This window comes from Petaurus breviceps, unplaced genomic scaffold, assembly GCF_028583685.1.
Source record: "Petaurus breviceps papuanus isolate PSGF00001 unplaced genomic scaffold, PetGlider_PUasm1.0 186, whole genome shotgun sequence".
Lineage (NCBI taxonomy): Eukaryota > Metazoa > Chordata > Mammalia > Diprotodontia > Petauridae > Petaurus > Petaurus breviceps.
In genome coordinates this window covers 11,584,091-11,610,772 of record NW_027185798.1, presented here as the reverse complement: position 1 = coordinate 11,610,772, position 26,682 = coordinate 11,584,091, and the positions used below count along the sequence as shown (strand labels likewise).

Sequence of the window (26,682 nt, the reverse complement as noted above, 5' to 3'; positions counted from 1 at the left end):
TTCCTTCCTTCCTTCCTTCCTTCCTTCCTTCTTTCTTTCCTTCTTTCTTTCTTCCTTTCTTTCTCTCTCTTCCTTCCTTCCTTTTTCTCTCTCTTTCTTTTTCTTTTTTCATCTGTGCTTTATTTCATAACATAGATGATATGGAAATATGTTTTGCATAGCTGCACTTGTATAATTTATGTCAAATTATTTGCCTTCTCAAGGAGAGGGGAGGGGAAGTAGGGAGGGAGAGAATTTGGAGCTCAAAATAAAAAAAATGAATGTTAAAAATGTATTTACATGTATTTTGAAAAAAAAAACAAATTTTCACATGAAAAGGAAAAAAAAATGGGTTAAGATGGGGCGGCTAGGTGGTGCAGCGAATAGAGCATTGGCCCTGGAGTCAGGAGGACCTGAGTTCAAATCCAGCCTCAGATACTTAACAAAAAACTAGCCATGTGACCTTGGGCAAGTCACTTAACCCCAATTGCCCTACCTTCCCCCCTCCACAAAACAAAAAAAATTTATTAAGAAGATTAGATTCTATTTCAAAGGCATCAGGGAGACATTAAAGAATTCTGAATATGGGTGTGAGCCAGTCATAATTGTGTATAAGGAAGATGAATCTGGCGTTAGAGAAAAGAATAGATTGGTGTGAGGAAGAGACTAGAATGCTAGAGTTCAGCTGAGGAGGCTCTTGCATTCTTTTAGATGGGTGCTAATGATGGCCAAGTAAATGGGAATAGGGAGGAGACACTGAAGGATTCTGATAAATGCAGTGATGTAATCAGATCTGTGCAAAATGAAGATGAACCTGGCATTGGAGTGAAGCATAGATTGGAGTGAGTGGAAGAGGAGAATACGGGAATTCAGTTAGGAGGCTGTTTTATTTAACCATGGGGGTGATAATGAAGACCAAGTAAACAGGTGGCTGCAGAGGTACTGATCTCTCCTATTCATTTCTCTATAGTTTTTTCTATATCCTCCATAGAAGATACAACTGTCTGAGACTTCCTCAAGGGAATGGATAACTAATGATGGAATTTGAGGCATCAATTGGGGAGAAATGTCTTGGAAAAGTGACGGAGTTGGAGCAGGGGTGTTACTTTCTGAAGTTCTTCAAATCAAACCGTTGGATGACTGATTTTTTAATATGTGATATGTCATTGAGTAGAGGGTAGAGAGCCAGTCTTAGAGATCCGAAGACATGGGTTCAAGTCCTGCCACTGCCTCATGTTGGCTTTGTTACCCTGGACAAGTCACTTAACTCTTTAATGCCCCCAAACATCTTTCCAAGACTGTAAACTGAAGAATGGTTTTCAATATATGCTGGTAGTATAAGTTTCCCAGATTTCCTTATACCAATCAAATCACAGATATAGGCCCAAAAAATTTGGTGTGGTGGTTGTAGAGCAGTTGTCTAGGATGGGTAGAGTTTATGCCTATTGGTAAACTTTGCTTTTGGGGGTGATGCTTGAGGGTAGGGGCTGTGTATTTGCCTTTCTTTCTAGCCTTGGTGCTTAGCCCATAGTAATAAGCTCTTGATAAATGCTTGTTGATTGATGTACTTGTTTCTATATCTCTAGTGTCTGTCATATATTAGTCAACTGGTTGAATGAATGAATTGATGGATAGATGGATGGATGGAAAGATGGATGGAAGAATAATCCTTGGTTCTGAATGAGCTTCTCTCATTCTCCTTCACCCTTCCCCCCTCACCCCTATCAGCTTTCAGGGACCTCCTAGCAGGCTCCTGGCTGGCTAACAACAATGCATTGCATAGAGAGAATCACAACTCTTTGGTGGTAGTGTGTTTTTTTTAAAGGTAAATGTTATTGATATTGATATCCAAATGCTGTGCTCTTGAAAATAATCACATAACCAAAATCCGGCTTTCTGCTGACAGACATAATTCCAAGAGAGCACAATTCACAAATCAATAAACTGTTATTATCTAGAGTTCCATTCCAGGGTCTGAACACTGCTCTAATTTAATATGACTTAACAAAATTCTCCATTACATAGTGTAATGCTACTGGTGTTCTGTCAGCTCAAAGAAAATAACCATAACTTAGGAAGAAGGGATAGCCAAGTCCTGTGCCCTCCTCCCCTTCCTTTGACTGGGAACGTGGATGAGATCCAGAGCCAGAGAAAGAGGGTAATTGGCATAGTCTTATCTTTGTTGCCTCCCCTACAGTGTTCAGGCTATTTTCTTCTGCTCCCCCTAGGCACTTTTCCTTTATTCCATTCCCATAGGGGCTTCCTCCATTGGATACCTCTCTCAGTTGGAAAGTAGTCTCCCAGTAAGGTATGAATTGACAACGATCTTAACCGATAGTTAATTCGATGAAAACTATCATGGGTATCTGAACTTTAGAGAAAGATTCTAAAAGATATCTAAATTCTTGTTCCACCTCTAAATCATAGGATCTCAAAATCACAAAGGGGAACTTCAGGGAGTTGATAAGGCATTGTTAGTAATAGTAGTTGGGAGAAGAAAGGAAGCTTTCTAGAGTGGAAACGGAACACACCTTGGAGCTAAGAATACCTGGATTCAAATTTTGCCTATGACACATATTGGTTGTATGACTCTGGGCAAGTCACTTACCCTCTCAATGCCCCCAGATAACTCTCTGAGGCTCTAAGTTACAGAGTCTCTTAACTCTTTTTTTTTTTTTACAGAAAGTCCATCTACATTGGGAGAAGGACTTTTCCCATTGGAAATTCCCTACGCTATAAGTCCAGACTGAAAAAAAAAAATATTTGTGAGAGGTAGTATAGTTATCGAAGGAAGTGAAGTCAGGAAAGTCTGCATTCAAGTTGCACCTTGGACACAGTACTGACTGGGTGACCACAGCAAATCACTGGAGCCATCAATGGACCAGGTAATTTTCTAAAACTGTAAATCACAGATGAGATGCCTACTTAAATTGGAGGATATTATTCTTCATGCACACTCTTCATACTGGGGGTTTCTTATACTGATGAAATCAGAGGGCCATAAAAAGGTAATAGTAATATTTTTAAAAGACAGTAAATGACTGAATACCAGTGTAGGAGTCATTTATTGCAGATGATCATCTTTCTAAAATGAAGAAAAAATCAACACTGAATCAGAAGAAATAATAAAAATGAGAAATTATGGCATACAGTTAAAACATTTTCAACTTAACCCTTTTTTTGTTTTTTTTTTTTTATGGAGGGGGGAAAGAAAGGCAATTGGGGTTAAGTGACTTGCCCAAGGTCACACAGCTAGTAAGTGTGTCAAGTGCCTGAGGTTGGATTTGAACTCAGGTCCTCCTGACTCCAGGGCTGGTGTTCTATTTACTGCTAGTGAATAGAGCTAGCTACTCCTCAACTTAACCTTTTAAACAAGCTATGGATGAAAAAAAAAAGGAAATGGATAAGGGAATTGACATTGACATAGCATATTGTCATTTCCTATGGTAGTTTTGCTGATGTAAAACTTATCAGGTTCATTGAAAGATGATAACTTTCTTCAAAATTCCAATTATTATGAATATCAGTCTATCTGAGGCATTCATAATTGCCATGGAGGGGATATGACACGGTCAAAATGGAAGACCGATTTCCTAAGATGTCAGGGTCCTTTGGATATTTATGGATGACATTATGTGCTGATGAGGTCAAGCTCTGGGACATTGTAGATGCTTCCAAATGAGATTCCTAATCACTGAAGGTAAATCTAGTGTCATTATCCTTGATGGAAAATCCAGCTCCTCAAAGAATACCTTTTGTCCAGACTATGATATATAGTTGGGTAGATGGCTCACAGGTACATAAATGTTGGACTGACACTGTAGATAAGCAATGAACTAATCCCAAAATTGAATGGGGGGGGGAAGAGAATAGGCTTGGATTTGTGAAATTCCTTAATGCTTTCAAAAGCTATTAGCTTCTCCTTGAAATAAAAGCCTTCTTTTAAGCATGAATAATCTTTCACTGCTACTATAGGTTTACACATTATGGAATACCACAGTCTCCAAAGGAACAAATCTATGGGCTATTCAAAGGACAATGGAGAGACACATGGTGGAAATGAGTGGGCTATAGCTTATTGCCAACAAAGACCTATACATAAAAAGTGACCCAATAGTGATAAAAATCAGGGCTAGATCTGTGATTTCATAGGTATAGGAACCGCTGGATAAAGAAACTCCCTTTGCTAAAGCAGATTGGCATCTTCTCTGCAACCTACAGTATTAGTGAATTGTTTTGGGCACTGAGAGGTTAAATGATTGCTTGGAATCACATAACAAGCGTGTGTTAGAGAGGGGGCAAAAAAGACATCAGAGCTTTAGGTATGGAATGGATGGTCATGTTGGAAGGGATAATGAATGGACAACTCAAATGCTACTTTGGTCCCTACATAATGTCAAGAGGTCTGAAGGAAGCTCTCCCGCCTGTTGGGTGGGAGCCTTATGAAGGATTTATTGATGTTACACAAGCTGAGGAGGAAGTTTCACATAGGGGAAAGAGAACTAAATCTGGAGACAAAGGACTGGGGCTCAAATCTTATCTTGAATTGTTAGTACCTGGATGAACTTGGGCAGCTCATTTAATCTCCGTGGGCCTCAGTTTCCTCATCTGTCAAATGGATAACTGTGATCCTACAAGTAGATGGGGTTAGGTTACACTCTATATCTTTGAGGGAAGTACACATATTGATGAGTTCCCAAATCTGCTGAGCCATCTAATAATATTAACTACTCAGATTTAGTAAGTGTTTTACAATTTACAAGGGGCTTTCTCCATGACAACTCTGATGAACTGGTGGAGATTATTATATTCATTTTATAAAGTTCTAGAAACTAGAATTCAGAAAGTTGAAATACTTGTTCATGTAGGGTAGAGGTTAGATAGGGAGCTGGTAGTGGTAGTTGGGCTGTCTGTGTCACTTCAAATTCAAATCAGTTTAATTCATTTAAACTCAGCAAAAGACACTGTATAGCATAGTGGAGAGGGCATTCCTTTGGAGTTGGAAAGACCTGGGTTCAAGGGTTGCCTCTGATGCATATTGCTTGTAGGGTCCTGGGCAAGTCACTTAACTTCATAGGGTTTCAAAAAACTCTTGAAGTCTAAAAGAAACTGTATCAGTGAGGAAAACTTCTACATCAGGCAATCCAATGATTACTGTGTCCTTCCACCACACTCCATCAACAGTGTGAAGTACTGTACATATCAATGAAAAACACTGTGCTAGGAACTGAGGGAGATCTAAAGAGAAATGAACATCAGGGTCAGGAAACTGACCACCTACTGGGAGAACTGGGAATCGGACCCAAATATACAAATAGCACCAAACTACGTGTGTGTGAAAAGAAGGATTCAGAGTAAGAAAAGTTTACTTCTAGCTAAGTAAATGGAACACTTCTTCAATTTGCATGTGATCCTGGTCCAGAGGTCATTGGGTAGGTTTCCTCTTTGTCTACCTACTTATAGAGAGGAAAAGTGGGTAAGGAGAGAAAGGCAGACAGACAGACAGATAAACAGAGAGACAGAGACAGACACAGAGACACAGAGAGACAGACAGAAAGACAGAGAGAAACAGAGAGAAACACAGAGGGATGGGGAGAGATCATAGAGAAGAGAGAGGAGAGACAGAAGGAAGGGCAAAAGAGATGGGGAGAGAGAGAGAGAAAGAGAGAAAGACAGAGAAAGAGGGGGGGGATAGAGAGAGTCATAGACAGAGACAGAGAGAGAGAGAGAGAGAGAGAGAGATAGACAGAGAGACAGAGAGAGAGAGAAAGGGAGAGAGAGAGAGAGGGAGAGAACCTACTACATGCCAAGCAGTGTCATTACAAATATTATCTTATTATATTTTATTTTTCTGATGAACTATCATTATGTTTTCTCATAACTTTGTGAGGTAGATAGTGTTATTATCTCCATTTTACAGTTGAGGAAACTGAAGCAAGTAGTGGTTAAATGAGTTATCCAGGGTCATACAGCTAGTAAGTGTCTGAGGCCAGATTTGAACCCAGATCCTCCTGACTCCAGGCCCATCACTCTATCCTCTGTACCACCTGCTGCCTCATAGGAGGTCTTTTCCCACCCCCTCCATCCCCTCTATTCCCCTCTTTATAGAACATCCACTTCTTCTATAAAGTAGTTTTCATTACTAAAGACGAGTCATCCTGGCAAAAATCCATCTCCGCTATTTACAATGTATAACTGGAGTGACTTTGAGGACCTCTCTGGACCTCAATAAAATGAATGTGTGGCCCTAGATGATCTCTGAGGGTCCTTCTTGCACTTATCCCAGCTTGTCTACTTCATATCTGTATGGCTACAGGCATCATGTCATTTCCCTGCGCCTCAGTTTCCTCTTCTATAAAGTTGGGGGTGGGGTGGACCAGCTGGCCCTGAGGCCCCTTCCTGCTCTAGATCCTGTGACCCATAGCTTTGATCTATGACCGCTTTCTCTCCCCTGAGGTGGCATGCCTCAGTTTACTCTTTTCTTCTTCTCCTCCAGTACATTTCCCTTAGAGGTAAGACCCTTCCTTTTGTTGCCTTTCTCTGGCTCAGTGAGTGGGAGGATCACACCTCCTCACTCAGCTCTTTTTGGCCATGGTAGGGGATGCTGCGCCAATTACTTTGCATTCTGTGTATCCCCCAGGAGTCATAACAATAAAAATCTCTTATTGGAACCAGACTCTTACCTCAAGGAAATTGCAGATAGCGTTAGCAGCACCAAGAAGGTCAGCAATACCTCTGCCCAGTCATTTCTATTGACTGGGAGCCTCAGTCATTCAATAAAGACCTATTAAGCCTCTCTGCCTGCCAGGCGCTGAGCTAGGCATTGGCAATACAGAGGCAAAAAGGAAAACCCTTCCTGCTCTCAAGAAGCCGACATTCCACTAGGGGAAAATGTGTATAGGAATAACACAGCATATACCGAGGAAGTATAGAATGTTTGGGTGTTTGGGTGGATGGGTGGGAGGAGGGGGAGTTCATTAGCAGTTAAAAAAGATCAGGGTAAGCATGTTGTAGAAGTTGGTAAGTCTGAACACCAATGAAACAATTTACACCAGGCTCTGATTTGTGGCATTTGCCAATTTCTGAGGTGTAAATGCTGAAAACAGAAAATTTAAGTCAGTTCTGCCTAGCTATTTCAAGCTGGCTCCAGCACACCCTTGTACTATGGATATTGGACACTGTAAATATATTTCCTTTTTGGAGGGGGGAAGGCAGGGCAATTGGGGTTAAGTGACTTGCCCAATGCCACGTGGCTAGTAAGCTAAGCGATAAGTGTCTAAGGCCGGATTTGAACTCAGGTCATCCTGACCCCAAGACCAGTGCTTTATTCACTGCATCACCTAGCTACCTCTGCACTGTATATATTTTCAGACTTTGGGGAGGATGTATTTATCAGTTTTGCCAATTGTTTTTTTTTCTCTTTTAAAAATTCTTTGCTTTATAGGGTGGCTTTCCATGTGTGGGGGGAACAGAGTGAAATTTAGGGGATGTAAACACCAAAGATATCAATAAGATTTTACTTTTAAAAAAGAAGGAGGAGGAGGAGAAGAAGGAAAAGAAGAAACTAAATGTTGGTCAAGCTTGCCCCAAAGCAGAGGTATGAGAACATACCTTTCTCCCTTCTTTGTGGAGGGGGAGAACTATGAATGTGGAACATTACATACATTAGACTTGTTTTGGTATTTGAATTTTTCCTCTCTTTTAAAATTTTTTTTTGGCAGGGATAGCTCTCTGAGAGGAGATTTTTATTTAGTCGTTTCAGCAATAATCTGAATCTTCGTGACTCCATTTGGGGTTTTCTTGGTAAAGATATTGGAGTGGTTTGCCATTTCTTTCTCTAGATCGTTTGAAAGATGAGAAAGCTGAGAGAAACAGGGTTAAATGACTTGCCCAGGGTCACACAGCTAGGAAGTGTCTGAGGCTGAATTTGAACTTAGATCTTTCTGATTCTAGGCCTCCTAGTGCCTTATCTACCACCTAGCCACCCTTGAGAGCAGGAAAGGGAATATGTTAGGGAATGCAGGTGAGATAAAAGATTTTCAAATGAACTTTAAAAGAAAGTCAATGGTAACAAGGCCCCTTTCTCTTTTCTCCACCCCAAATATCCCCAGTGTCCTAGCATCCAGAACCCCATTCTAGATTCTTAATCAGTAGTCAGTGAAGGCACACACTTTCTTAGGGTGTGTTCTCAGCAGTGATGGCTTCTTGAATACGCCAGGACCTGGATGGTGTGGGCACTCACAAAGATCAGTGTCTGTGTGCATTTCGTGAGGCCTGGGGCTGTGGTTTATTGCCTTCATGGCACCAAGATTAATGATAGACTTTTTATGAAACATTCTGCTCTCGTACCTCAAGAAATACCATTGTTCCAATAATCCCTTTGATTTTTCTCATCAGGGAATGATGTAGTTGAGTAATGGCCCTCACATAAATAAGTCTTCACTCTTCCATGAGCCTGGACCCTTCTGAATTACACACTGCAATTTAGAAATTACACACATATGCGAAATAATATGGTTAGGCGTACATGTTATATAGGCCAGCATTAATGTTTCCATTGTGAGAAGTCCCCGGGCATTTCTATTGGAGTGTAAATAAGCCAGGACTTTTTCCCCCAAGTTCATTATTGATATTTTTATTATCACTATTTATTTATAAGGCATCAGAAGAGCACACAGGTTCAGAGCTCCTATGAAACAAATTTACTCTGGGTCGTAACCTGGCTTGTAAGGCCTCAGTGCAGAAACAGTTTCTTTCCAGCGAAAGTTTATCTAAATTGATTTTGGTGGTTTGGGGATCAAGGGCAATTATGTGGAGGGTGTGTCTAAGCGACCCTCTTGTATTTTTGTTGAAGATGGTGATTATGTGGGAAGAAAGTCGTCCCTGGAGAACTTGGACTCCTTTCAGAGTTTCCCATAGAGAAGTGTGTTTAAGAAATGCTTGTTGACTTGTCTTTGACAACTGCTTGAGAGGCTAACTACTTTATGGGAGGCCTTTACCCAGTGGGTGGGTTTTGAAGGACATGATTTGACCCAGGGGCCTCTCTCCAATTCCATGTAGTACAAACATCTTGACTTGGCACTTAAACCCCTTCAAAACCTGGTCCCCAGTTTACCTTTCCAATTTTATTGTAAGTTATTTTCTTTCACAAACTCTATGTTCTAGTCAAATTGGCTTACTCCTTAAATATCTTCTATCTCCCACCCCTTTGCCTTTGCCCATGCCTGGAATAAATGATGAATGAATGAATGAATAAAGAACTTACTATGTGCAACAGTTTGAGAATAAAAATAGAAAAGCAAGGAAGTCCCTGCGCTCAAGGAGCTCCCATTTTAATGGAAGAGACTGGACACAGAGGACATCTGAGCTGAAGGAATGCACAAACCCTTTACTTCTGCTTCCCAAAATCCCCTTTGTTTTTGTTCGGTTATTTCAGTCGTATCTGACCCTTGGTGACCCCATTTGGGGTATTCTTGGCAAAGAAATTATAGTGGTTTGCCATTTCCTTCTTCAGCTCATTTTACAGATGAGGAAACTGAGGCAAACAGGGTGAAGTGACTTGCCCAGGGTCACACAGTGAGTTAAGTAGCTGAGGTTGGATTTGAACTCAGGCCCTCCTGACTCTAGGCCCCATGCTCTATAGATCCTCTGTGCCACCTAGCTGCCCCTCAAAATTCCTAGGTTCCCTCAAAGTTTGTCTTAAGAGCCACCTTCTACATGAGGTAGATCTACATGATCTTATTATCTGTCTGCCAGGGCTTCCACTAGGAAATTACCTTATATTTTTCTTGCCTATTTTTGTGTGTATTTAGGTGTTTCCATTTTGTCTCCTCCCTTAGAATGCAAGCTACTTAAGGGCAGGCACTTTTTCAATGTATCATATATACATTGCAGATGTATTTCAATAGTATCTTTAGCGTCTTAACATTAGGCCTGATACATAAAAGACACATAACATATACATGTTTGTTGTTTGAGAATCACAGTTACAGCATTTTGCATGTACTTTAGCACATACATATAATTTCTCTCAATAGAGTAGAAGCTTCTTGAGGACAAGGACTGTTTCACTGTTGCCTTTGTACCTGGTGTACCACAGGTATTCAGTAAATGCTCGTTGATTCATTGATTGATAAGGGCTTAATAAAGGCTTATTGATTCATTCAGTATTTAATAAATACTTGCTGTTTAGTTGATAGAGGGCTGGTCTTAGAGTCAGGAAGAACTAGGTTCTTCTGATTCTAACATGTACTGGCCACGTGACCCTCGACAAGTCACATCCCCTTTTTAATGACTAGGTGACTCTAAGATTGTAAATTACTGACTGTATCCAAATCTGCTTTGAAGAAGGGAGTTTCCATGTTGGAAGTTTTCCTTGCTGATGAAGTACATGTCTGGATCCCTCTAAAAATATATGTATGTAAGTATGTATATAAAATGCTTATCTCTCAAGGAATTCAAGGCACATTTTCAGAGAGTATTGATTCAGTATTACCCTTGTTTTACAGAGAGGGGAAATTGATTCATAAAAGGCTATGTAACTTTTTGGTGAAGTCTATCTCCATAATGGGGCAGCCAGGTAGCACAGTGAATAGATCATTGGCCTGAAGTCAGAAAGACCTGAGTTCAAATTTGTCCTTGGACACTTACTGTGTGACCCTGGGAAAGTCACCTAACCCTCTTTGTCTGAGTTTCCTCATCTTTAAAATGAGCTGGAGAAGGAAATGGAAAACCACTCCAGTATCTCTGCCAAGAAAACCCCAAATTGGGGTCACCAAGAGTTGGACACGATTTAAACAACCCAACCACAGTTCTACATTGCTGTAGTTAGGTTTAGGATTCGGTTAAACCCCCTTTTCTTTCCATTAAACTCTTCTTTGAGAAGAAACCAATCATTCCTCCCCAGGATTACTCCCTGATGTTTGGTTGAGTTCATTATCTGCTTAGTACTCTCAGGGGACTGTAGGTTAAACTTGTGTGACCCTGGATTCTGGCCTGGCCGGGGGCCGCGGCCCAACCACTGCTCTGGGTAGTCTGGACAATCTCCTTCAGCTTCCTGGATGAGATTTAAGAAAATCCTAAAAAGGCTCAGGAATAGGATTAGAATAAGGGACCCTACTCCTCTGGCTGGAGGGTCTTCCTTTGTAAATTGGGTCTAATGAGAGTCTGCTGCTGTAGTATGTGAGTATAATTAACTACTGTCTCCAAAGGGCCTGGGCCAATAAACAGCATGCAAGCTATTTAAATGGAAAAAGCCCTCTTCTAGGAGCCACAAATTCAAATGTTTCCTTGGGAAGGAAGCCTGCTGTCATCCAGGCCTCAGGGCTCAGACGAGGTAGGGCCTCTCTCTCTAGTCAACTCAGAAGCAAACATTTAAGAGTTCAAGACTTTTAAAAATTGGAGCCCATGCACCAGGGATGGTCAGTCCATTCCAATCCAACCCAACAAGCCTTTATTAATCCTGAGTTAAAAGTAAAGTCATGTACTAGGCCCTGTGGTTACAAAGACAAAACAAACAAAACAGTTTTTACTCTTCAGTAACTTATGTTGTGCTGGGGGCACACGATATAGACTGACCTCCAGACTGACTGTGGTATACAACAGGGTGTCTTAATCTGGGGTCTATGGATAGATCTTGGGGAGGGGGGTCCAGGAACATTAATGGGAAAAAATTCCGTCTTTATTTTTTACAAACCTCTAACTGAAATTTAGCCCTTCCTTTGAGTATTTAAAAACATGATTTTGAGTGGACTGCCAAAACTTTGTATAGTGGGCCAGCCTTGGAATTCAAATGCTCATTTTGCCACTTACCATATTTTACTGCACAATCATCACAGATTTTATGCCAAATTTTTTGAAAAAATTGGGGTGCGACTATTATGTGAAGCTTTAAAAAAATTGTGCTGGTGTTATTTAAAAATCATTTGTTACTAAACTGTCTTTGGTGTAAAATTAGGATTCACAGAATACTGGTGAATCCATGTTAAAACTGGGAAGATGCAAATCTTACCCTATCATGATTTACTCACGGCAGCTTCATTTGTCCACTGGATCCTCTTGTACCTATGGCTCTTCATTGGGTTGAGTGACAATAGGTAATACCGTAGCACTCTAAACAAACCAGGCAAGTTGGCTTTTGGAAATACACCAACAATATGTGTGCACTGAGAATGCTAGGCTTGTTGCTGACAATGTGCAAGAGATGAACGTGTATCCATATAGCATTGGTGAATACATTGCTGCTTTGTTTGCCTTTTAAGCAGCATAATGAACAGAATTATACCATGTGACAATTATGTGATGAAAGGTTATAAGGCAATTTTTGGACTGAAGAAACAGGGTGAGTTGATCAGGTGGTAGTGAGGATTGTATGGTACTAGCTACATGTCCTTGGACAAGTAATGTCTCAGAAATTCTGTTCTGTCATCTATAGAAGGAAAGGGCCGGATTAGACCACAGCTAAGGTCTGTTCCCAGTCTGAATCCAATGAACAACAGAGTAAGGGATTCAAGGTCCTTCACATAATCTGATCCCCACCTAGACTTCTTCAGGATTGTAGATTTTGGAACTCTCTAAGGTCAGAGGATCAGAGCCTTAAAGCTGAATGGTGTCTCAAAGGCTTTTTAATTCAATTCTTTCATTTTACAGGTGAGGAAACTGAGGCCACAGAGGTGATAGGAGACAGACTTATGACCACTCCACCCAACCTGGTTAAGCTACTTCCCGAATTCTAACAGCCTGGTACATCTCATCTCTTTGCTTGCTGCCATTGTGCTGGCCATGGCCTGTGTCTGGAAAGTTCTCCCTCTTCCACCTCTACCTCATGGTTTCCCTGACTTCCTTCAAGACTCAACTCAAATCCCATCTTCTACAGGCCAGGCCTGCCCTGCCTCCAATGCTCTCTGGGATTACCTTCCACTTGTGGTAAAGGGGGTGTTCAGGGGGCACCAGCACCTTTGCTGGGAGGGCTTGTTGAGCCCTTTTTAGGGTTGCTCACCCACCTTTAGTGTCTACCTGGCACTCACCTCTCACCTGTAGCCTGTGCAGCTACCATACTTTGGTAAAACCATCTGAGCAGATGGGCTAAACCAGGCTGAGGGGAATCAAAAGGCCTCAAACCCATCAATGACTTAGGGGGACGTCTACCCAAGCATGTGAAGACTTCCCTTGGTGGGATGGATGGAGGAGAGCAGTCTGAAGTTCACTGTGGAGAGGAGATTAACTCCCTCTGAGGCCCTTCCAGTTCTCAACGTATCACTTAACATCCTTGGACCTCAGATCCCTCGTCTGTAAAATGAGGGTGTTGGACTCGATGACCTCTGATGTTTCCTTCTAGCTTTGGGATCCCTTCCCACCCTGAGACATTATTCCCCTGGGATAGGTCAGAGATCCTGCTTCAGCTCCAGACCCAGCATAGAAGATGGAGGAGGGTGGATTTGGGGATAGAAGAAACTGCTTACAAGCATCCTTTTAGGGAAGCAAAGTGTGTGGGCAAAGAGCGAGGAGGGAGCTGGCATCCTATGCTGGGTGCCAGGTAACCCATGGGGAAGGGCATGAGGCTTCCTCCCATTCTGGGGTTTTATTGGCCTGTTTCAGTGCTCACTTTCTCTCTCTCTCTCTCTCTCTCTCTCTCTCTCTCTCTCTCTCTCTCTGTCTCTGTCTGTTCTTGTCCTAGGCAGCTCCACGCTAACCTATTTAGGGACCTGAATACAGCCCTCCCATCCCCAAACCATATGAGCTTTTGCTTAGAAAGAACTACATCCTGGTTACAAGCACAAGGTAGAATTCCCAGCACCTTATATGAAATTCTGGCATTATTTACCAATGTAAAAAATCATCTATATGATTGTTGAGAAAAATCCATCTATGGGCATTGGGGGTGAGAGCTGGGCTGCCTCCAGCTCCTGGAAACAATGGGAGGATTTCATCCATCAGTGGGGGAGGTCTATTCTCTGGAATTCTTGGCTAGCTATACTTGAAGCAATGTTTTGTTTCTGTTTCTTTTTTTCTGCCACTTTTGAGACCAGGTCACGAACCATGCATGGTGCATAGCTTGAGATCTGGAAGGGACTTCAGAGGCCATCTAGCCCTACCCCTCTTTTTACAGATAGGGAAACTGAGGTGACTTTCCTAAGGTCACAAAGGTATTGTCAAAAGTGGACTTTGAACTCAGTTCCTCTGACCCTCTTGTGCCATCCCATTCTTCTATTTCTTCCTCCTTAAACCCCTCTCCTCAAGGCTTCAACACTGTGGGTCTTTTGGGATTCCTCTCTGGTTCCTGCCTCTGAATTATGTCTCAGCATCATCTGTTAAAGTTAAATTCATAGTTTCACAGGATTTTGAGCTGGAAAAGAACATAGAGGTCATCTTACTCCCATCTTAGGGAGAGAAAATTAAGAGGGAAAGTGACTTGCCCAGGGTCACACAGGTAGGACTGAGATTCAAATCCATGTCCTCTGGCTCTGAGACAGTCCAGGTCCTTGTCAAAATTGAACCCCCCCCCCCCAAACCTTCCTTATAGAAAAAGAAAAACCATTAAGAAAAGACATGATCAAGTGACCACATTTGACAATGGATACAACACTGTCTTAGTTGTCCCTCATAAATTTTTTTTTTGCTTTTTGGAGGGGGGAGGGCAGGACAATTGGGATTAAGTGACTTGCCCAAGGTCACATGGCTAGTAAGTGTTAAGTGTCTGAGACCAGATTTGAACTCAGGTCCTCCTGACTCCAGGGCCGGTGCTCTATTTACTGCACCATCTAGCCGTCCCTGTCCCCCATATCTTTTCATGAATGTAGAAGAATGTTTCATTGTGTGTTTTCTAGGATTTCATTGTTTTTTTTTCCATTATTCAGAATATGTTAGCTTTTGTGGTGCTGCTGTTATAGGAATTATTTTTTTTGTCCTGCTCATGTTACTTTGTATCAGTCAATATGAGTCTTCTGAAGTTTCTCTGAAACTGTTTTTTCTTCATTTCTTAAGGTAAAATAATATTCCATTACATGACACCTTATCTATGTGACCCAGGGCAAGTCACTCAGATTGTCTGGGCCTCCGTTTTCCCATCTGTAAAATGAAGGATTAGACTAGATGGCCTTGTATAAGTCCCTTCCATGATGTTATTAACTATTTCATGATGTTGGGCAAGACACAACTTCCCTGGGCCTCAGTTTCTTTATCTGTAAAAAGAGAGATTGGATTAAATGACCTTTAAGATTCATTCCAACTCTATAGTTATGAATGTCATTTTAATCTAAAAATCTGTAAGGTTCTTCCTTCTGGTCAAAAAGAAACTGGGAGCAAGAATTCCAAGGTAATTTGAATCCAGTATCTCCTGTTTTCTTACCCAGTCTGTGTTGATCTCCATGCAAAGGCTGTGTTTATGCAACATCAAAGCCACTGGTTGAAATGGGAGCAATTCAGTCAAACCAATCATTTGGCTTCACTTCAACAAAACAAAAGAAAAACCCTAAACCCCATGTGGGATTTAACTGAATTTAACAGGATTATTATTGTCATTGAATTCAGTCAGACTATTGATGGGAGGATTGGTGGGTCATTACTGACATTTCCCAGAGAGGGGAGGAAGAGAGACAATTTTCTGGTGAATCTAGACCCTCAAGCTCATTTTAGCCTTAAATATCTGACTAGTTGAGGCAAGAGTTTTAGGTGTGTAACTTGACACTGTACTGTATGTATAGTTTGTCAGTCAGAAAGCATTTGTTTACCTTTTCTAGGTCAGGCACTGTACTAGGCACTGGAGATACAAAGACAAAAATGAAACAGTCTGAGGAACAAGCCAGAAAAGCCACCATATACATATGTGGACATAGAGAGAATATATATGTAGCGACCCTTTTAACACTGTCTCCCAACCCTCACTGTCACTGGTAGGTTGGATTCCCAGAAGGTGGCGTATTACTCTTCTCTTCAGATTTTAGTTGTGACTCTAAGCCCCTATCTGGTGTGGTCAGTAACATTAATCAACCTGTTGATATCATTTAACTTTCACAAAAGGATATTTACTAAGAAAGTATAGCAAGAATGCAAAATATAAAACAACCCCCCCTCAACTTTGGGGGACTCATTCTCTCTTTGTACATACATGGTCCCTGAAAATTATGGAGAGTGTGCTGCAACTTGCAGCACAAAGGTAGGGAGGCACACATGTAGGGAGCATGCTGCTGAGGGGTACCTAGAAATTCTTTTCTGCCTTTGAAGAGTCCCCACCAAGTTCATTGCAAGGCCTTGTGTGAGTGATGAATGAGTCACTTACTTGCTCAGCTGGGCTGGCTTCTTGCTAGGATTGCTGGCTCGGCTGATGGGTCAATCTAATGTTGGACCAGATCAAGCAGGTCATTCGGCTGTTGCATTGGCTCCTCGCTGGCTTTAACTACCAGCTCCGCTGAGGGGCTCTCCATTGGCTCTTCTGACCTTTTAAAATTCATGAGATTGTGTGCAAGGTCAATTCCATTACTGGATATTCATTCACCCAAGATCAGGAAATAATAAAGACAAAAGAAACAGAGGATCCATGAGTTCCCGGACACATGGCAGCCAGGTAGGAGAATGCAGCTTGGCGCAGAAACTCTTTGAAGGATCTAAGGTTTTATCAGACCAAGTCACTTAATCACTCTCAGCCTCAGTTTCCTCATCTGTAAAAACCTGCCTTTCAGAGTGGTGAAGACCAAATGAGTTGCTGTATATGAGGAAGGGAACAAGTATTTATTATGTGATACTTTGTGCCAAGTATGGCGCTTTATAAAAATTATCTCACTTAATGAAACAGTCTTGTTTAAAACCAAAACCAAAACCTAGTCTATGAGCGCAGATAGTCAAGGGAAGAAGGAAGGAGATGGGTCTAGGCCAAGGAGAAAACATCTGCAGTCTGGAGCAGCTGAGGCAACCAAGGCCAGTAGCTGGCTAAGTACTGTCTAACTGACTCCCCCCAGGGGAGCCGAGAGTCTAGCAGGAAGAATCAGCAAGGACATATGTTGTAAAATGCTTAAGTTATAAAGTACATATGTTATGTTATGTTATACATATGTTATAACTTCTGTTGAAAGTATATGTGTTATAGACACATTATACAGTATATATTATAAATATACGCTATACTATTATATGATATACACTATATGCATATAATGAAAATTATATAATATACTATATGTGTGATGTACTCTATGTATATTGTCTACTATATACGTGCTTGAAAAACCTTAAAGTATTATATAAATGCTATAGAAGCAATATATATTATATGTGTTTGTATATGCGTACTATATGTTACACACATATATACTACATACACATATGTGTGTTTGTACTATATGTGTACTACATAGTCTACTGTAGCATATATTCTTGGTAAAGATACTAGGAGTGGTTTGCTATTTCCTTCTCCAGTTCATATGACAAATGAGAAAACTGAGTCAAACAGGATTAAGTGACTTGCCCAGGGTCACACAGCTAGTGTCTCGAGGTCAGATGTGAACTCAGATCTTCTTGTCTCTAGACCCTGTGCTCCAGGCATTGTGCCACCTAGCTGTCCAACATCCAAACACACACACATATAATATATCCAAATATATATGTATATGCATATATCCAAAGGTATTTATGTATGTGTGTGTCTGTGTCTGTCTGTCTATCAATCTATCTTTGGATTTGGGGCAGCTAGGAGTCATGATGAATAAAGCACTGGTTCTGAGTCAGAAGGACTGAGTTCCAATCCTGCCTCAGACACTTACTAGCTGTGTGACCCTGGGCATCACATCACCCTGTTTGCCTCAGTTTCCTCATCTGCCAAATGAGCTAGAGCAGGAAATGGCAGACTATTCCAGTATCTTTGCCAAGAAAAACCCAAATAGGATCATGGAAAGTCAGAAACAATGGAAAAGACTCAACAACTACAATAACAGTCTATACCTTCAAGTGCTCTAGCAAAGCTAGCTGTGAGGTGCCGATGCCCATGTGGAGTCCTGAAGAACACTAGGGGTGTGGTGAGGAAGGCACACATTTCAGGCATAGGAGACAGTTGGAAGAAGGGCAGACGTGGGTCATGTGGGGCTGTGAAGAAGGAAAGGTAAGAAGGTGAGTCTGGTTGGATCACAGAGTGAAGGAAAGGGAGTGCTGTGTTGTACAGCTGGGACGGTGGTTTGGGGCCTGGATAGGAAGAGTTTGAAATGCTTTCATGCTTAGACCATTTCGGAGGTGTGGACACAAGAGCGTTCTGGAATAGGAAGCCTACAGTAGTAACAGGACTGCTCAGAGGCCTGGGGCAGATGCTGGGGCTCAGTCACAGGCCCTCACAGTCCTCACCCCCCACCCCCACCCCGGGGCCTTCCAGCCAACGCTCACCTTTAGTTCAGAGGAGCAAACCTCACCTCCCTGTCTGGGGAATGAATCCCCAGGAGTGGGAGGAACTCTCTCCCCTCCAACGCAAAGTTATACTGAGCCGAGATTAATTAAAAACAGCTGCTCACCAAGTTGTTTTTGCTTCTTTCTAGAAGGGCTGTCAAGCTATTCCCAAGTTTGTGTGTTTGGAAGACACCTCTGTTTACCCACCCCTCCTTCGGGGTTGTCTTCATGCCTTCCCTCGTTCTTCACAGAGGGCCTCTGGGTACTCTCTCACGATGTTCCCAAACATCTTCTCTTTTCAGCCCCCCTGGGAAATAATTTCCTTGGCAGTTGTCTTTCCTCTTAACATGCTGTTCCTGATGGAACATCACAATCCAGGCTCAGGTTTTTGAGGGGGCTCAGCCAGGGGTTCACAAAGACATCTGGCTCCCTTAAAGGTTGTAGGCCATCTAATTTAGGTGTAAGGACTCTCCCCCTGCCCAAATCCTGCTTTTATGACTTGTAAAGAAAAAGAAGCCGAAGCCCAGAGAGGGGGGAGGAGAAAGGACTTACCAAGGTCTGACTACATCACTCTTTCTCAAGAAACTTTAATGCCTCTCTATTGTTTTTAGGTTGAAATACAAGTTCTTCTGTGCGGCATTTAAAGCCTCTGGTAGTCTGGCTGCAGACCTATCTTTCCAAGCCCGATCAATTCCTCCTCCTCCACTCTATGCTACATCTAACTGGCTGATTTGATGTTGCCCAGAAGAAATTACGCCTTTCTTCTCCATGCCTTTGCACGGGCTGTCTCATGCCTGGAACTCTCTCCTTCTTCTCCCCCCACCCTGAACTCATTCTCCCGAACTCCTTCCAAGGCTCAGCTCAACAGCCGCTTTCTTTAAGATGCTTTTCCTCTTTCTTCTGCCAAATGACTTAGTATATGTTTAGTATCTATTTTGTGTTTCAGCGTAAGCTTGTTTCATATTACTTCTTTGTGGCTATGTTGTTCACCCCAGTCTATGAGGGTCTTTGATTTTCACTTTTTGTCTCTGTATCCTCAGCTCCTGGGGGAAAGCCTCCAACACGGTAGGCATTTAATTAAAGCCTGTGGAATTGAATTGAATTGCTTACAGTCATATAGGCAGCAAACAGCAGAGAAAAGTTTCAAACCCAGTTTTTCTAACATTCCTCAGATTCTTCTTAGCAAGGTGCCTTTTTAAAAATTGGTTTGGAAGGAACTTAGCAATAACAATTAACCTACAAGGTTTTTCTGAACCCCCACCATATTCAAAACACTGTCCTAAGGATGGTGGTGAGAGAGAAGAAAGGTCTCTGGCCTTCAAAGAGTTCAGTCTGTTTAGGGAGATAAGATAGATCATGACTTGTTGAATGATTTATTAAATGCCTGGGCTCCAAGTCCCGTCCTGGGCACTTGGTAGACAAAAAATGGAAGCAGTTCCTGCCCTCAGGGGACTTATACACTATACAAGATAGTACATAAATACCAACTACAGTCAGAGTAATGCGAACTAATTTTAAGATGCAGGAAACACTACCCAGTGGGACTGGGGGTCAGGAAACACATCTGAGCTGTGCTTTGATGGTGATGGTGATGATAACAGACGTTTATACAGCCAGGAACTATACTAAACACCTCACCATTATCTCACAACAATCCTGGAAGGCAGGTGCTATTATTATCACCGTTTTACAGATGAGGAAACTGAGGCAAACAAAGGTTAAGGTACTTGCCCAGGGTCACACAGCTGGCAAGTGACTAAGGCCAGATTTGAATTCAGGTCTCCAGGTTCCATGCTCTGTCCACCTCAATGCCCCGTATGAAGGAAGCTAGAGATTCTAAGAGGGAGAAGTGAGGAGGAGGAGCTAGAGAGTGGGCACAGCCAGGACAAAGGCAGGACTTGGAGTGTTGTACAGGGGGAGACAGTTCATAGGTCAACTGTACCAGTTCATAGGTCAACCATGAACAATGTGAGAAGGAGGATCCTCTGGCATAAGCCTAGAAAGGTAGTCTGGGCTTTCAGAGCCAGACTGGGGATTAAGCATCCAGAGAGATCCTTCTGGAATGACTGAGGGACACCTCTCCAAAGTGGACAGATTGGAGCTGGGTCTTGAAGGAGGGCTAGGGTCCAAGGAGAGGGAGGGTATTCTAGAGGAGAAGGGTTTACGTGTTGAAAGACAGATCGGGGATGACAATGCCCTCCTGGCCTGTGCTGGGCTCTCTGGGTCCTGTTTCCAGGGATGCTTGAAAAGGGCAGCTGTCCTGGTGGTTATGTGGAGGTGGAAGGCTAAGCTTTAGCCAAACCCGGGGCTCTGTGCCGGATGGGGGGATGGGCTTCTGGCAGCGATTCCCTTCATGATCTCACCTGAATCAGGCACATGGAATGGGGACAGGGAGCCAAGTCCCTTCATAAAATTAATTATGAACAGGCTTGGAGAAGCCTTTTTGGGGAGGCCGGCAGCTGGGCTTTCTGAGTCTTTTGGCTGAAGGAAATGGACGGTGCTGGGAGGAGCTGTGTGGGTAAAAATAAGCTAATTAGGCCTGGCATTTGGCTGTGACATGGCTTGGTGTTTCGTAAGTGTCCTGCACTGTATCTGTGCATTCTACCCAAAGGGGAGTAAGGTTAAGTAAGCCTCCGGGATGATGAAAAACAGGCCTGCTGTATGTGGGGTGTATACACAGAGAGGCAATCCAGTGCTGTGTAAAGGATACCCTGGGTTAAGATCCCAGCTCTCCTCCTTACCACCTTTGTGTTCCTGGGTCCATCACAATCCTCTCTGGGCCTGTTTCCTCAACTGGAAAAGATGGGCTAGACTCAGTAGCCTCTAGAGTCCCTTCTAGCTCTGAATCTGCCATCCACCCATCCCAGGTCAAGTTTAGAAGAGAAGAGGACTTCTCCTGACAGCGATCCGCCTAGGGTAAATGACTGTATGAGCATTCCTTGCTAGCAGAGGTGGGCAGCTTCAGCAAACACAAGAGACTCCCTTTCTTCTCAGCTGGAGTCTCCTCACATGGGAGTCAAGAAGGTGGCCAAGGCTGATTTTCTCCATCTTTATTTAGGCACCAACAGGGTTTTTTCCTTCCAAGGAAACCCCTGTGCACACTTTCTTCAGAAAACAGGGAAACTGGATCTTAGGGAATTGTATATAATGGAACAGATTCTGTCAATAGTATGTTAATGCTTGCTACACAGAATTTCCAGGGCCCTTTCAGGAGCATGGCCTGGTAAACATGTTTCCCCATTACCTCATTGACTCTGTGTGTGTGTGTGTGTGTGTTCCAAAAAATCTGGTCCCCTGTTATTTCCGGCCTCTGTTTGGAGTAGACTCAGTCCCATTGCTACGTCCTCCCTTCAGCTCAAATTGAGCTGTTCTCCCATCAAAGTCAGCAGCAGCTTCCACAAAAACTCTAGGAAATGGCCTGAACAACCAGTGCTGGTTAGATGCTTGACATTGGCCAAGGACATGCCACAGAAACTGAACAAATGGAAAACAGTGACAGCCCAAATCGGAGTGTCTGGGATGAAAGGGGAGTCCTGGAAGGGAGGAGGTGGCAGCTTAGGCCTTCATCCCCTTGGGCAGGAGCTAGGAGGGCATTTCTTACAGGAAATTCAGAGCCATTGGCAGGAGTCATATCAACTGAGAATGAAGCAAGCTGAACAGTGTGCTTTGTTTTTGTATCCCTTGAAGGCCCTGGAATAGGGTGTTTTTGCTTTTGTTTCTGGATGGAACCTGAGACTTCACAGATATGGTGAACTCTCCAAAGAGGAACTTTTTTCCAATGCAGATTGACACCTTCTCTGAAACAAGTCTTGGATAGTTGCCTGGGCCACCGAGAGTCACAGACTCAGTACATGGCAAAGGCAGGACTTGAACCCAGGTTTCGTAACCTTGAAACAAGCTGTCCATCCATAGCATATTGGATGCATCACTGCTTGGTCCATAACGGTTACATAACAAGGGTTTGTTGAGTCAATGAATGAGTGAATGAATACATACAATGACTAAAATAATCAGCCAATCAATAAGAATTTGTTAAATTCTTCACATGTTTCAGGCACTGTGCTGTGCCCTGGGTGGGGATAGTAATGTAACGAATGATCAAATCCTTATTGCATGGAGATTACTAATCAGATCTATAATGGGGAGACAACAATGGCATCTGTAAGTATGTGCAGAATAAATTGAAGAGAATAATACAAATCAATACAAAATAGAGAAATATAATGTAGTTAGGAAGGGAGGCTGCTGGGGAAAGTACCAGGGAAGGCACCAGTAGCTGAAGGGGACAGGAATCAGGAAAAGCTTCCTGTAAAAGATGGTGCTAGAGGCGTGTCTTTACACTATCTAGAATAATAGATAAGTAACCATCTTTGTCTATAGAGACCCGAAGGGGCCTAAAAAGGGGGACCGTTTATTCAGTCTAGATCCAATGGGGGCCATAGAAACCCAATACATTTAGACAGATCGGAGTCACCTGGGAGATAGGATTCAAGGAGGCACCCAGATCTGACCAGTGACTTCTGATTCTTGTATCCATCCTGGAGGTAGCTGGGGGCTTCCAGATACTAGAGAAGCCAGGCAGGAGTCAGGATGACCTAAGTTCAAATTCAGCCTCAGAAACATACTTGCTATATGATCTTGGTCAAATCACTTGACTTCTGTCTGCCTCTGTTTCCCCAATTTTAAAAATGGTGACAATAATAGTCCTTACATCCCAAGGTCATTTTGAGGATCCTATGAGTTAATATTTGCATGTCGAGTACATAATAGGTGCTATATAAATGTCGTTATCATCATTTGTTTTTGTTACTAGAGAAGGTACGACGATTTGCTGGAGGTAGAGGGGGATTTTATTATTGAGCCAGGGAAAAGTGAGGGAGAGGAGCATCTCATTTTAAATGTTCCTAAATCTCAGGATCTCCTCATGCTCTGGCTTAAATGCAACATAAACATCTTTGTTCCTATTGCAACGTGTAGAGGATACATGGGCCATATTTCCTTCTTAATTGGAGACTGAGAGATACAAATACACAAAATGGAAATATAATGCTTGGGGATTGGATTGAATTGGGTTGTCAAATTATATTCAAGAAAGTGTTCTTTAGTAGGGAACAGGTATACCCGGCCAGAGTCCTTGTCTAGGAAGGCAGCAAAGACAGAGGAATTGAGAGGTTAAATGCATAATAAGACTTCGGGCTATTGGGTAAGCCAGACAAATACCCCAAGTGCTCTGAGACAGGGATATTGGTTATAAATATATAATATTTATATAATACATATTTATATATAATATATAAATATATAATAAACATAAATATGAAACACCAACTTCAAAGGCAATAAAAACCATATAAGTGAATGAAAAGAGTGGGACCAATCTTGACTTAAGCAATTTATTTACTTAAAAAAATTCTCTCAGGGAAAGGTGCTTCCTTTGACTTGCTGATATTTAAGAATTGTCAGCTAAGGATGGGGAACAAATCCCAAGGTCTGATTCGAAGGGTAGCAGTTATGACAGGAGGGAATAATGATGATAATAATTACTAATATCTATATGACATTTCAAAGTTTGCAAATTGCTTTACATATATTGTCTCATTAAATTGTCACAATAACTCTCTGAGAAAGATGCTGTTATTATCTCCTCCATCTTACAAATAAGGAATTTGACTTACCCAGGATCATGGAATTAATAAGTATCTGAGGTAGAATTTGAATCCAGACCTTCATCATTCCAGGCACATCATTCTCTCCACTAGGTCACCCAAGTGAAAAAGATGAATAACTTCTTGTTCTCAGCCAAAGATCACCCTGATCTCTCTGAAGGTCCTGAATAGGATTGAAAATTGGACATAAGATTAGCTCCTTTAACTTGTTATTAAAATGTATCTGGATAATAAATTTTGTTGATGCCTTTTGTTTCTATGCCATAATCCTTTCTGGAAATATTGAACCTCCCCCTGGAATTGAACTCTTTGCTAAAAACATCCCTGGAAGACGGTGACTGTGTCTGATGATGCACACGCATTCTGTCCGCTAGTCGGTGACCAGCCAATCTGGCAATCGAAGGGAGCTACATTTCCTTGTTTGTTTCTCCCAGGTCATTACTGGTTTTTCAGTTAATTACTAACAGTTTGGCTTTCTTTTAGTGACCTTGTGATTTACATCGTTTCTTTCCCAGTGCCTTTTGTTCTTTTGGTCTGGTGAAACAGATTCCCTCTGACTCCATTCATTGTCCTTGCCCCAGTTCAAAGCGTTCCTCCCTGACTGTTGTCCTTTAGTCATTTTTTTTCTGTGTCTGACTCTTCTTTGTGACTCCATTTGGGGTTTTCTTGGCAGAGATCCTCAAGTGGTTTGCCATTTCCTTCTCCAGCTCATTTGACAGATGAGGAAACTGAGGCAAACAGGGTGAAGTGACTTGTCCAGGGTCACACAGCTACTAAGTGTCTGAGGTTAGATTTAAACTTGGGAAAATGAGTCTTCCTGACTTGGGACCCAGCACTCTATTCCACTCCATCACCTAGCAGCCCACTGGTCCCCTTGGCTACCACTACCTTACATGTCCTGCTTTTCTTTCTTAGAATGGAAACTCCTTGAGTGTATGTAGTGTCTGCCTGACTTACTCCTGGTTGTACCCAGCCTTCCCATTCCTATGTAGCATAGAGCCAGAAACATAGAAAGTTATTAATAAAAGCTTTTGTATCCCCAGTTTCTTTTGTCTATATCTTGTTGGTGCATAGTTGTATGTAGGTTGTCTCACCCATTAGACTGAGTTCCTTGAGAGCAGGGTCTGGGCTTTTCCCCCCTATTTTGTATCCCCAGTGCTTAGCATAGTGTCTGACCCATAGTGGGTCCTTAATAAATGCTAGTTGATCTGACTTTTTCTTTCATTCATTCATTGATTTTTGTTCATCTTAGTAATCTCCATATCTGTTCATATAATTCTTCCCATGTTTCTCTGAATTCACATCTGTCATTTCTTACTCTATAATATTCTATAACATAATTGTTCAGTTGTTTCAATGGGCACCCGTTTTATTTTCTGCTCTTCCCTACTGCAGAGATTGCTACTGTGAATATTTTGGTATCAATTAGACCTTTTTTTCTTTTAAATAATCCTTTCAGATCTTGCAATTTGATGCTAAGTAAATAGTCATTTCATGTTGTTTTAATGCTTGATTCCTCACCTTCCTACTCCATAGTAGCTAATGCTTTGGGTTCTTTTCTTTCTGTTTTTGTGACATTATTTTTATTCCTTATTACTCAACATGAGCCTGAGAGTTCCCATGGGGATTTTTACATAAATATCAGGTATTCTGGGACCACCACCTGTTGAGAAATAGGTATATGACATGAAAAAGGTGAAGACTGTATGGGTGAGTTGGTGCTTGTCAGTGGTCCAGCGTCCTCTGAGAACAGGCTAAATATGCATCCTTTCCATCACCCACTTGGGTCAGGCATGAATCCTGTTCAAAGACTTGAGGCAAGAAGAGGTCTTCCTGAGTGCCATCTAGTGGCTTTCTGGAGGATTGACCTGAAACACCTTTCCCATCCCCCCCCCATCCCTTGTCCTTCCCTGGGGGAGAAGAGAAGACACTGGCTCTCAAATTTAGAACTGGAATTGACTTTAGAGGTCATCTTCCTGAAACACTCGAAGTGTGGTCAGGAGGGAGCAGGGTGCAAAGAAGTTGAATTCAGAACCAGAGTGTCTGGGTGTAAATCCCAGCTGTCACTTACCACCGGAGGAAATTGAGGCACAGGGAAGGGAAATGGCTTGTCCAAGGTCATCTTGAGGGAAAAGCTAGGATTTGAATCCATGTCCCCTGACCCCAAATCCAGTACACCTTCCTACCGTCCCCAAAGTACAAATTCAGGATTTTTTTCTTTTCATTTCAGCTCATCCATAGAAATCAAACCTGCGATTGGGTTAGTGCTGCTGGGTTTATATCAAAAAAGGGCAGGACAAAATTATGAACCTCTCCATTTAAAATAAATAAAATTTTAATTGATATCTCTGATTTTTATATCATCTATATTTCATAATGCCTCTCTCCCTCCAAGAGAATCATCTCTTATAACCAAAGGTAGTGTAAGCAAAAGAAAAAGAGTTCAACAAAACTAGTCAATAAGTCAACAGTCTGACATTATGCAAAGTGTTCCACATCCATGGCACCCCACCTCTGCTAAGGAGAAAGGGGACAAGTCTTCTCAAATATCTTGTTTAGAACTAAGCTTGGTCATTCTCTTTCTCTCTCTCTCCATCTATACATCTATCCATCTATCCATCTATCTATCTATCTATCTATCTATCTATCTATCTATCTATCTATCTATCTATCT

The 26,682-nt window shown here is 42.1% G+C and overlaps 1 long non-coding RNA gene across 1 annotated transcript in view; it reads left to right on the top strand.

The window, feature by feature from the left end:
* Positions 1 to 26,682, top strand: part of LOC138162083 (uncharacterized) — a 37,578-nt gene that overhangs the window by 8,829 nt on the left and 2,067 nt on the right. The window contains exon 2 of the long non-coding RNA XR_011168537.1: positions 2,662 to 2,864. This is a non-coding gene — a long non-coding RNA (uncharacterized lncRNA). The remainder of the gene's footprint in view (positions 1 to 2,661; positions 2,865 to 26,682) is intronic.